Here is a 12356-nt window from a genome sequence, read left to right as displayed (position 1 = left end):
TTAGTTGATCTGCTTAAGTTACAAATGATCAGAAAGCCAGAAGCCAAAAACGCTTTATCTCAGCGAAAGAAGTCAAAAATGGACTATCTGTGAATTTGCAGCTTTACATTCAATTTTCAGCCTTGTTAGTTGTTGGACAGCTCCGAAATGCTGAGCAGCACTAGATCTAGCTGTAATAAGCTGAAATTAGTTGATCTGCTTAAGTTACAAATGATCAGAAAGCCAGAAGCCAAAAACGCTTTATCTCAGCGAAAGAAGTCAAAAATGGACTATCTGTGAATTTGCAGCTTTACATTCAATTTTCAGCCTTGTTAGTTGTTGGACAGCTCCGAAATGCTGAGCAGCACTAGATCTAGCTGTAATAAGCTGAAATTAGTTGATCTGCTTAAGTTACAAATGATCAGAAAGCCAGAAGCCAAAAACGCTTTATCTCAGCGAAAGAAGTCAAAAATGGACTATCTGTGAATTTGCAGCTTTACATTCAATTTTCAGCCTTGTTAGTTGTTGGACAGCTCCGAAATGCTGAGCAGCACTAGATCTAGCTGTAATAAGCTGAAATTAGTTGATCTGCTTAAGTTACAAATGATCAGAAAGCCAGAAGCCAAAAACGCTTTATCTCAGCGAAAGAAGTCAAAAATGGACTATCTGTGAATTTGCAGCTTTACATTCAATTTTCAGCCTTGTTAGTTGTTGGACAGCTCCGAAATGCTGAGCAGCACTAGATCTAGCTGTAATAAGCTGAAATTAGTTGATCTGCTTAAGTTACAAATGATCAGAAAGCCAGAAGCCAAAAACGCTTTATCTCAGCGAAAGAAGTCAAAAATGGACTATCTGAGAATTTGCAGCTTTACATTCAATTTTCAGACTTGTTAGTTGTTGGACAGCTCCGAAATGCTGAGCAGCACTAGATCTAGCTGTAATAAGCTGAAATTAGTTGATCTGCTCAAGTTACAAATGATCAGAAAGCCAGAAGCCAAAAACGCTTTATCTCAGCGAAAGAAGTCAAAAATGGACTATCTGTGAATTTGCAGCTTTACATTCAATTTTCAGCCTTGTTAGTTTGTTGGACAGCTCCGAAATGCTGAGCAGCACTAGATCTGGCTGTAATAACCTGAAATTAGTTGATCTGGTTAAGTTACAAATGATCAGAAAGCCAGAAGCCAAAAACGCTTTATCTCAGCGAAAGAAGTCAAAAATGGACTATCTGTGAATTTGCAGCTTTACATTCAATTTTCAGCCTTGTTAGTTGTTGGACAGCTCCGAAATGCTGAGCAGCACTAGATCTGGCTGTAATAACCTGAAATTAGTTGATCTGCTTAAGTTACAAATGATCAGAAAGCCAGAAGCCAAAAATGCTTTATCTCAGCGAAAGAAGTCAAAAATGGACTATCTGTGAATTTGCAGCTTTACATTCAATTTTCAGCCTTGTTAGTTGTTGGACAGCTCCGAAATGCTGAGCAGCACTAGATCTAGCTGTAATAAGCTGAAATTAGTTGATCTGCTTAAGTTACAAATGATCAGAAAGCCAGAAGCCAAAAACGCTTTATCTCAGCGAAAGAAGTCAAAAATGGACTATCTGTGAATTTGCAGCTTTACATTCAATTTTCAGCCTTGTTAGTTGTTGGACAGCTCCGAAATGCTGAGCAGCACTAGATCTAGCTGTAATAAGCTGAAATTAGTTGATCTGCTTAAGTTACAAATGATCAGAAAGCCAGAAGCCAAAAACGCTTTATCTCAGCGAAAGAAGTCAAAAATGGACTATCTGAGAAATTGCAGCTTTACATTCAATTTTCAGCCTTGTTAGTTGTTGGACAGCTCCGAAATGCTGAGCAGCACTAGATCTAGCTGTAATAAGCTGAAATTAGTTGATCTGCTTAAGTTACAAATGATCAGAAAGCCAGAAGCCAAAAACGCTTTATCTCAGCGACAGAAGTCAAAAATGGACTATCTGTGAATTTGCAGCTTTACATTCAATTTTCAGCCTTGTTAGTTGTTGGACAGCTCCGAAATGCTGAGCAGCACTAGATCTAGCTGTAATAAGCTGAAATTAGTTGATCTGCTTAAGTTACAAATGATCAGAAAGCCAGAAGCCAAAAACGCTTTATCTCAGCGAAAGAAGTCAAAAATGGACTATCTGAGAATTTGCAGCTTTACATTCAATTTTCAGCCTTGTTAGTTGTTGGACAGCTCCGAAATGCTGAGCAGCACTAGATCTAGCTGTAATAAGCTGAAATTAGTTGATCTGCTTAAGTTACAAATGATCAGAAAGCCAGAAGCCAAAAACGCTTTATCTCAGCGAAAGAAGTCAAGAATGGACTATCTGAGAATTTGCAGCTTTACATTCAATTTTCAGCCTTGTTAGTTGTTGGACAGCTCCGAAATGCTGAGCAGCACTAGATCTAGCTGTAATAAGCTGAAATTAGTTGATCTGGTTAAGTTACAAATGATCAGAAAGCCAGAAGCCAAAAACGCTTTATCTCAGCGAAAGAAGTCAAAAATGGACTATCTGTGAATTTGCAGCTTTACATTCAATTTTCAGCCTTGTTAGTTGTTGGACAGCTCCGAAATGCTGAGCAGCACTAGATCTAGCTGTAATAAGCTGAAATTAGTTGATCTGCTTAAGTTACAAATGATCAGAAAGCCAGAAGCCAAAAACGCTTTATCTCAGCGAAAGAAGTCAAAAATGGACTATCTGAGAATTTGCAGCTTTACATTCAATTTTCAGCCTTGTTAGTTGTTGGACAGCTCCGAAATGCTGAGCAGCACTAGATCTAGCTATAATAAGCTGAAATTAGTTGATCTGCTTAAGTTACAAATGATCAGAAAGCCAGAAGCCAAAAACGCTTGAACTCGGCGAAAGAAGTCAAAAATGGACTATCTGTGGATTTGCAGCTTTACATTCAATTTTCAGCCTTGTAAGTTGTTGGACAGCTCCGAAATGCTGAGCAGCACTAGATCTAGCTGTAATAAGCTGAAATTAGTTGATCTGCTTAAGTTACAAATGATCAGAAAGCCAGAAGCCAAAAACGCTTTATCTCAGCGAAAGAAGTCAAAAATGGACTATCTGTGAATTTGCAGCTTTACATTCAATTTTCAGCCCTGTTAGTTGTTGGACAGCTCCGAAATGCTGAGCAGCACTAGATCTAGCTGTAATAAGCTGAAATTAGTTGATCTGCTTAAGTTACAAATGATCAGAAAGCCAGAAGCCAAAAACGCTTTATCTCAGCGAAAGAAGTCAAAAATGGACTATCTGAGAATTTGCAGCTTTACATTCAATTTTCAGCCTTGTTAGTTGTTGGACAGCTCCGAAATGCTGAGCAGCACTAGATCTAGCTGTAATAAGCTGAAATTAGTTGATCTGCTTAAGTTACAAATGATCAGAAAGCCAGAAGCCAAAAACGCTTTATCTCAGCGAAAGAAGTCAAAAATGGACTATCTGAGAATTTGCAGCTTTACATTCAATTTTCAGCCTTGTTAGTTGTTGGACAGCTCCGAAATGCTGAGCAGCACTAGATCTAGCTGTAATAAGCTGAAATTAGTTGATCTGGTTAAGTTACAAATGATCAGAAAGCCAGAAGCCAAAAACGCTTTATCTCAGCGAAAGAAGTCAAAAATGGACTATCTGTGAATTTGCAGCTTTACATTCAATTTTCAGCCTTGTTAGTTGTTGGACAGCTCCGAAATGCTGAGCAGCACTAGATCTGGCTGTAATAACCTGAAATTAGTTGATCTGCTTAAGTTACAAATGATCAGAAAGCCAGAAGCCAAAAATGCTTTATCTCAGCGAAAGAAGTCAAAAATGGACTATCTGTGAATTTGCAGCTTTACATTCAATTTTCAGCCTTGTTAGTTGTTGGACAGCTCCGAAATGCTGAGCAGCACTAGATCTAGCTGTAATAAGCTGAAATTAGTTGATCTGCTTAAGTTACAAATGATCAGAAAGCCAGAAGCCAAAAACGCTTTATCTCAGCGAAAGAAGTCAAAAATGGACTATCTGTGAATTTGCAGCTTTACATTCAATTTTCAGCCTTGTTAGTTGTTGGACAGCTCCGAAATGCTGAGCAGCACTAGATCTAGCTGTAATAAGCTGAAATTAGTTGATCTGCTTAAGTTACAAATGATCAGAAAGCCAGAAGCCAAAAACGCTTTATCTCAGCGAAAGAAGTCAAAAATGGACTATCTGAGAAATTGCAGCTTTACATTCAATTTTCAGCCTTGTTAGTTGTTGGACAGCTCCGAAATGCTGAGCAGCACTAGATCTAGCTGTAATAAGCTGAAATTAGTTGATCTGCTTAAGTTACAAATGATCAGAAAGCCAGAAGCCAAAAACGCTTTATCTCAGCGAAAGAAGTCAAAAATGGACTATCTGAGAATTTGCAGCTTTACATTCAATTTTCAGCCTTGTTAGTTGTTGGACAGCTCCGAAATGCTGAGCAGCACTAGATCTAGCTGTAATAAGCTGAAATTAGTTGATCTGCTTAAGTTACAAATGATCAGAAAGCCAGAAGCCAAAAACGCTTTAACTCGGCGAAAGAAGTCAAAAATGGACTATCTGTGGATTTGCAGCTTTACATTCAATTTTCAGCCTTGTAAGTTGTTGGACAGCTCCGAAATGCTGAGCAGCACTAGATCTAGCTGTAATAAGCTGAAATTAGTTGATCTGCTTAAGTTACAAATGATCAGAAAGCCAGAAGCCAAAAACGCTTTATCTCAGCGAAAGAAGTCAAAAATGGACTATCTGTGAATTTGCAGCTTTACATTCAATTTTCAGCCTTGTCAGTTCTTGGACAGCTCCGAAATGCTGAGCAGCACTAGATCTAGCTGTAATAAGCTGAAATTAGTTGATCTGCTTAAGTTACAAATGATCAGAAAGCCAGAAGCCAAAAACGCTTTAACTCGGCGAAAGAAGTCAAAAATGGACTATCTGTGGATTTGCAGCTTTACATTCAATTTTCAGCCTTGTAAGTTGTTGGACAGCTCCGAAATGCTGAGCAGCACTAGATCTAGCTGTAATAAGCTGAAATTAGTTGATCTGCTTAAGTTACAAATGATCAGAAAGCCAGAAGCCAAAAACGCTTTATCTCAGCGAAAGAAGTCAAAAATGGACTATCTGTGAATTTGCAGCTTTACATTCAATTTTCAGCCTTGTTAGTTGTTGGACAGCTCCGAAATGCTGAGCAGCACTAGATCTAGCTGTAATAAGCTGAAATTAGTTGATCTGCTTAAGTTACAAATGATCAGAAAGCCAGAAGCCAAAAACGCTTTATCTCAGCGAAAGAAGTCAAAAATGGACTATCTGAGAAATTGCAGCTTTACATTCAATTTTCAGCCTTGTTAGTTGTTGGACAGCTCCGAAATGCTGAGCAGCACTAGATCTAGCTGTAATAAGCTGAAATTAGTTGATCTGCTTAAGTTACAAATGATCAGAAAGCCAGAAGCCAAAAACGCTTTATCTCAGCGAAAGAAGTCAAAAATGGACTATCTGAGAATTTGCAGCTTTACATTCAATTTTCAGCCTTGTTAGTTGTTGGACAGCTCCGAAATGCTGAGCAGCACTAGATCTAGCTATAATAAGCTGAAATTAGTTGATCTGCTTAAGTTACAAATGATCAGAAAGCCAGAAGCCAAAAACGCTTGAACTCGGCGAAAGAAGTCAAAAATGGACTATCTGTGGATTTGCAGCTTTACATTCAATTTTCAGCCTTGTAAGTTGTTGGACAGCTCCGAAATGCTGAGCAGCACTAGATCTAGCTGTAATAAGCTGAAATTAGTTGATCTGCTTAAGTTACAAATGATCAGAAAGCCAGAAGCCAAAAACGCTTTATCTCAGCGAAAGAAGTCAAAAATGGACTATCTGTGAATTTGCAGCTTTACATTCAATTTTCAGCCTTGTTAGTTGTTGGACAGCTCCGAAATGCTGAGCAGCACTAGATCTAGCTGTAATAAGCTGAAATTAGTTGATCTGCTTAAGTTACAAATGATCAGAAAGCCAGAAGCCAAAAACGCTTTATCTCAGCGAAAGAAGTCAAAAATGGACTATCTGAGAATTTGCAGCTTTACATTCAATTTTCAGCCTTGTTAGTTGTTGGACAGCTCCGAAATGCTGAGCAGCACTAGATCTAGCTGTAATAAGCTGAAATTAGTTGATCTGCTTAAGTTACAAATGATCAGAAAGCCAGAAGCCAAAAACGCTTTATCTCAGCGAAAGAAGTCAAAAATGGACTATCTGAGAATTTGCAGCTTTACATTCAATTTTCAGCCTTGTTAGTTGTTGGACAGCTCCGAAATGCTGAGCAGCACTAGATCTAGCTGTAATAAGCTGAAATTAGTTGATCTGGTTAAGTTACAAATGATCAGAAAGCCAGAAGCCAAAAACGCTTTATCTCAGCGAAAGAAGTCAAAAATGGACTATCTGTGAATTTGCAGCTTTACATTCAATTTTCAGCCTTGTTAGTTGTTGGACAGCTCCGAAATGCTGAGCAGCACTAGATCTAGCTGTAATAAGCTGAAATTAGTTGATCTGCTTAAGTTACAAATGATCAGAAAGCCAGAAGCCAAAAACGCTTTATCTCAGCGAAAGAAGTCAAAAATGGACTATCTGAGAATTTGCAGCTTTACATTCAATTTTCAGCCTTGTTAGTTGTTGGACAGCTCCGAAATGCTGAGCAGCACTAGATCTAGCTATAATAAGCTGAAATTAGTTGATCTGCTTAAGTTACAAATGATCAGAAAGCCAGAAGCCAAAAACGCTTGAACTCGGCGAAAGAAGTCAAAAATTGACTATCTGTGGATTTGCAGCTTTACATTCAATTTTCAGCCTTGTAAGTTGTTGGACAGCTCCGAAATGCTGAGCAGCACTAGATCTAGCTGTAATAAGCTGAAATTAGTTGATCTGCTTAAGTTACAAATGATCAGAAAGCCAGAAGCCAAAAACGCTTTATCTCAGCGAAAGAAGTCAAAAATGGACTATCTGTGAATTTGCAGCTTTACATTCAATTTTCAGCCTTGTTAGTTGTTGGACAGCTCCGAAATGCTGAGCAGCACTAGATCTAGCTGTAATAAGCTGAAATTAGTTGATCTGCTTAAGTTACAAATGATCAGAAAGCCAGAAGCCAAAAACGCTTTATCTCAGCGAAAGAAGTCAAAAATGGACTATCTGAGAATTTGCAGCTTTACATTCAATTTTCAGCCTTGTTAGTTGTTGGACAGCTCCGAAATGCTGAGCAGCACTAGATCTAGCTGTAATAAGCTGAAATTAGTTGATCTGCTTAAGTTACAAATGATCAGAAAGCCAGAAGCCAAAAACGCTTTATCTCAGCGAAAGAATTCAAAAATGGACTATCTGAGAATTTGCAGCTTTACATTCAATTTTCAGCCTTGTTAGTTGTTGGACAGCTCCGAAATGCTGAGCAGCACTAGATCTAGCTGTAATAAGCTGAAATTAGTTGATCTGGTTAAGTTACAAATGATCAGAAAGCCAGAAGCCAAAAACGCTTTATCTCAGCGAAAGAAGTCAAAAATGGACTATCTGTGAATTTTCAGCTTTACATTCAATTTTCAGCCTTGTTAGTTGTTGGACAGCTCCGAAATGCTGAGCAGCACTAGATCTAGCTGTAATAAGCTGAAATTAGTTGATCTGCTTAAGTTACAAATGATCAGAAAGCCAGAAGCCAAAAACGCTTTATCTCAGCGAAAGAAGTCAAAAATGGACTATCTGAGAATTTGCAGCTTTACATTCAATTTTCAGCCTTGTTAGTTGTTGGACAGCTCCGAAATGCTGAGCAGCACTAGATCTAGCTGTAATAAGCTGAAATTAGTTGATCTGCTCAAGTTACAAATGATCAGAAAGCCAGAAGCCAAAAACGCTTTATCTCAGCGAAAGAAGTCAAAAATGGACTATCTGAGAATTTGCAGCTTTACATTCAATTTTCAGCCTTGTTAGTTGTTGGACAGCTCCGAAATGCTGAGCAGCACTAGATCTAGCTGTAATAAGCTGAAATTAGTTGATCTGCTTAAGTTACAAATGATCAGAAAGCCAGAAGCCAAAAACGCTTGAACTCGGCGAAAGAAGTCAAAAATGGACTATCTGTGGATTTGCAGCTTTACATTCAATTTTCAGCCTTGTTAGTTGTTGGACAGCTCCGAAATGCTGAGCAGCACTAGATCTAGCTGTAATAAGCTGAAATTAGTTGATCTGCTTAAGTTACAAATGATCAGAAAGCCAGAAGCCAAAAACGCTTTATCTCAGCGAAAGAAGTCAAAAATGGACTATCTGAGAATTTGCAGCTTTACATTCAATTTTCAGCCTTGTTAGTTGTTGGACAGCTCCGAAATGCTGAGCAGCACTAGATCTAGCTGTAATAAGCTGAAATTAGTTGATCTGGTTAAGTTACAAATGATCAGAAAGCCAGAAGCCAAAAACGCTTTATCTCAGCGAAAGAAGTCAAAAATGGACTATCTGTGAATTTGCAGCTTTACATTCAATTTTCAGCCTTGTTAGTTGTTGGACAGCTCCGAAATGCTGAGCAGCACTAGATCTAGCTGTAATAAGCTGAAATTAGTTGATCTGCTTAAGTTACAAATGATCAGAAAGCCAGAAGCCAAAAACGCTTTATCTCAGCGAAAGAAGTCAAAAATGGACTATCTGAGAATTTGCAGCTTTACATTCAATTTTCAGCCTTGTTAGTTGTTGGACAGCTCCGAAATGCTGAGCAGCACTAGATCTAGCTATAATAAGCTGAAATTAGTTGATCTGCTTAAGTTACAAATGATCAGAAAGCCAGAAGCCAAAAACGCTTGAACTCGGCGAAAGAAGTCAAAAATGGACTATCTGTGGATTTGCAGCTTTACATTCAATTTTCAGCCTTGTAAGTTGTTGGACAGCTCCGAAATGCTGAGCAGCACTAGATCTAGCTGTAATAAGCTGAAATTAGTTGATCTGCTTAAGTTACAAATGATCAGAAAGCCAGAAGCCAAAAACGCTTTATCTCAGCGAAAGAAGTCAAAAATGGACTATCTGTGAATTTGCAGCTTTACATTCAATTTTCAGCCTTGTTAGTTGTTGGACAGCTCCGAAATGCTGAGCAGCACTAGATCTAGCTGTAATAAGCTGAAATTAGTTGATCTGCTTAAGTTACAAATGATCAGAAAGCCAGAAGCCAAAAACGCTTTATCTCAGCGAAAGAAGTCAAAAATGGACTATCTGAGAATTTGCAGCTTTACATTCAATTTTCAGCCTTGTTAGTTGTTGGACAGCTCCGAAATGCTGAGCAGCACTAGATCTAGCTGTAATAAGCTGAAATTAGTTGATCTGCTTAAGTTACAAATGATCAGAAAGCCAGAAGCCAAAAACGCTTTATCTCAGCGAAAGAAGTCAAAAATGGACTATCTGAGAATTTGCAGCTTTACATTCAATTTTCAGCCTTGTTAGTTGTTGGACAGCTCCGAAATGCTGAGCAGCACTAGATCTAGCTGTAATAAGCTGAAATTAGTTGATCTGGTTAAGTTACAAATGATCAGAAAGCCAGAAGCCAAAAACGCTTTATCTCAGCGAAAGAAGTCAAAAATGGACTATCTGTGAATTTTCAGCTTTACATTCAATTTTCAGCCTTGTTAGTTGTTGGACAGCTCCGAAATGCTGAGCAGCACTAGATCTAGCTGTAATAAGCTGAAATTAGTTGATCTGCTTAAGTTACAAATGATCAGAAAGCCAGAAGCCAAAAACGCTTTATCTCAGCGAAAGAAGTCAAAAATGGACTATCTGAGAATTTGCAGCTTTACATTCAATTTTCAGCCTTGTTAGTTGTTGGACAGCTCCGAAATGCTGAGCAGCACTAGATCTAGCTGTAATAAGCTGAAATTAGTTGATCTGCTCAAGTTACAAATGATCAGAAAGCCAGAAGCCAAAAACGCTTTATCTCAGCGAAAGAAGTCAAAAATGGACTATCTGTGAATTTGCAGCTTTACATTCAATTTTCAGCCTTGTTAGTTTGGTGGACAGCTCCGAAATGCTGAGCAGCACTAGATCTGGCTGTAATAACCTGAAATTAGTTGATCTGGTTAAGTTACAAATGATCAGAAAGCCAGAAGCCAAAAACGCTTTATCTCAGCGAAAGAAGTCAAAAATGGACTATCTGTGAATTTGCAGCTTTACATTCAATTTTCAGCCTTGTTAGTTGTTGGACAGCTCCGAAATGCTGAGCAGCACTAGATCTAGCTGTAATAAGCTGAAATTAGTTGATCGGCTTAAGTTACAAATGATCAGAAAGCCAGAAGCCAAAAACGCTTTATCTCAGCGAAAGAAGTCAAAAATGGACTATCTGTGAATTTGCAGCTTTACATTCAATTTTCACCCTTGTTAGTTGTTGGACAGCTCCGAAATGCTGAGCAGCACTAGATCTAGCTGTAATAAGCTGAAATTAGTTGATCTGCTTAAGTTACAAATGATCAGAAAGCCAGAAGCCAAAAACGCTTTATCTGAGCGAAAGAAGTCAAAAATGGACTATCTGTGAATTTGCAGCTTTACATTCAATTTTCAGCCTTATTAGTTGTTGGACAGCTCCGAAATGCTGAGCAGCACTAGATCTAGCTGTAATAAGCTGAAATTAGTTGATCTGCTTAAGTTATGTAACCCAGGGTGGAAAAACTGCTCTTAGTCCCGCCTTATTGCCCCATTGGTTCGAGTGACAGTCAGTCACATAATGCATGCAGCCAATTGACACACCTGATGTAATTATTTAGGCTTGCTCCAGCTTTCCCCAGTCAGGTGTGAGGGGGAGAGCTGGAGACAAAGGAGCTACAGGTTGGTGTTCTCAAACAATCAGTTATCTCTTTGTTTGTAATGCACTTTTTAACCTCACAATATAAAAATCATGTAGATCCATAAAATCCAGTGAGTTTGGAGCCTTGAAGCTGCCATGCTCCCAACTATTATTGAAATTGGTGAGTAGTGAGCACAATGTTTTGTTGTTTCAGCATGTTGGTTGGTAGCCAATGCTAATTGTGATCATCAATTGTTGTAATCTAACTTCTTTAAGATGATGAGATAAATGTTTCTTCATTTGGTCTGATAGATTAGATATATTGCATTTATTTCTGAGTGAAACTGAAAACTCTAGTTAACTAGCCGGCTGGAAATTTACTGGTCCTGTTTATTTTAATACAGGCCAGGTGATCCCTTTTTAGGGTAAAAGATGGCGAGCTTCTGAAAACTGGCTGGAGCCAGGAGAGCCCCAAGAATCACTTCATCCTGGTCTGGTCTGTATCAATTCCCCCTCCATCTCACCACTCAGGCACACACTCCATTATTCATCTTTTCATCCGAAAGAACTTGCGCTGGGACATTATCAACTTAAATATCCGGATAATTCAACCATGGACTTCTGAATGTGTGTCGGTCAGGTTTTGGACTGACCAGCGGGGAAATCAATACCAGTTGTTCACAAATCAATGAAGGACGGCCGCAGTACTGTGTATATTTTTTGTTTGTTTTTTATTTTTTGGTCCTATGTATGTTTGTCTTGCATTGTCAACTTTAATTTTTGTCTAATACATGGTATTGAAAGTAGTTCTTTTGTATTGTTTTATTGATTACTGACAACAGCTCCAGCAGATGAATTCTAGTCTTCTGATTTTTTCCATCCAGTCCTTTTACACTTTAAATAGTGCTACAGTTACAAATGATCAGAAAGCCAGAAGCCAAAAACGCTTTATCTCAGCGATAGAAGTCAAAAATGGACTATCTGAGAATTTGCAGCTTTACATTCAATTTTCAGCCTTGTTAGTTGTTGGACAGCTCCGAAATGCTGAGCAGCACTAGATCTAGCTGTAATAAGCTGAAATTAGTTGATCTGCTTAAGTTACAAATGATCAGAAAGCCAGAAGCCAAAAACGCTTTAACTCGGCGAAAGAAGTCAAAAATGGACTATCTGTGGATTTGCAGCTTTACATTCAATTTTCAGCCTTGTAAGTTGTTGGACAGCTCCGAAATGCTGAGCAGCACTAGATCTAGCTGTAATAAGCTGAAATTAGTTGATCTGCTCAAGTTACAAATGATCAGAAAGCCAGAAGCCAAAAACGCTTTATCTCAGCGAAAGAAGTCAAAAATGGACTATCTGTGAATTTGCAGCTTTACATTCAATTTTCAGCCTTGTTAGTTTGGTGGACAGCTCCGAAATGCTGAGCAGCACTAGATCTGGCTGTAATAACCTGAAATTAGTTGATCTGGTTAAGTTACAAATGATCAGAAAGCCAGAAGCCAAAAACGCTTTATCTCAGCGAAAGAAGTCAAAAATGGACTATCTGTGAATTTGCAGCTTTACATTCAATTTTCAGCCTTGTTAGTTGTTGGACAGCTC

At 38.5% G+C, this 12356-nt stretch overlaps 1 long non-coding RNA gene across 1 annotated transcript; it reads left to right on the top strand.

Annotated features, from left to right (window-relative positions):
* Positions 1–10713: 10713 nt before the first annotated feature.
* Positions 10714–11566, top strand: LOC148160091 (uncharacterized). Its single transcript, XR_015762583.1, has 2 exons — positions 10714–10941; positions 11165–11566. It is a non-coding gene; the product is annotated as an uncharacterized LOC148160091 (long non-coding RNA).
* Positions 11567–12356: the final 790 nt, after the last annotated feature.

The sequence above is a fragment of the Poecilia mexicana genome, unplaced genomic scaffold, assembly GCF_051168715.1.
Source record: "Poecilia mexicana isolate PSO_F unplaced genomic scaffold, ASM5116871v1 scaffold_3, whole genome shotgun sequence".
NCBI classification, from domain to species: Eukaryota; Metazoa; Chordata; class Actinopteri; order Cyprinodontiformes; family Poeciliidae; genus Poecilia; species Poecilia mexicana.
The sequence above is the reverse complement of the archived record's forward strand: the minus strand, read 5'-3'. Positions and strand labels throughout refer to the sequence as shown.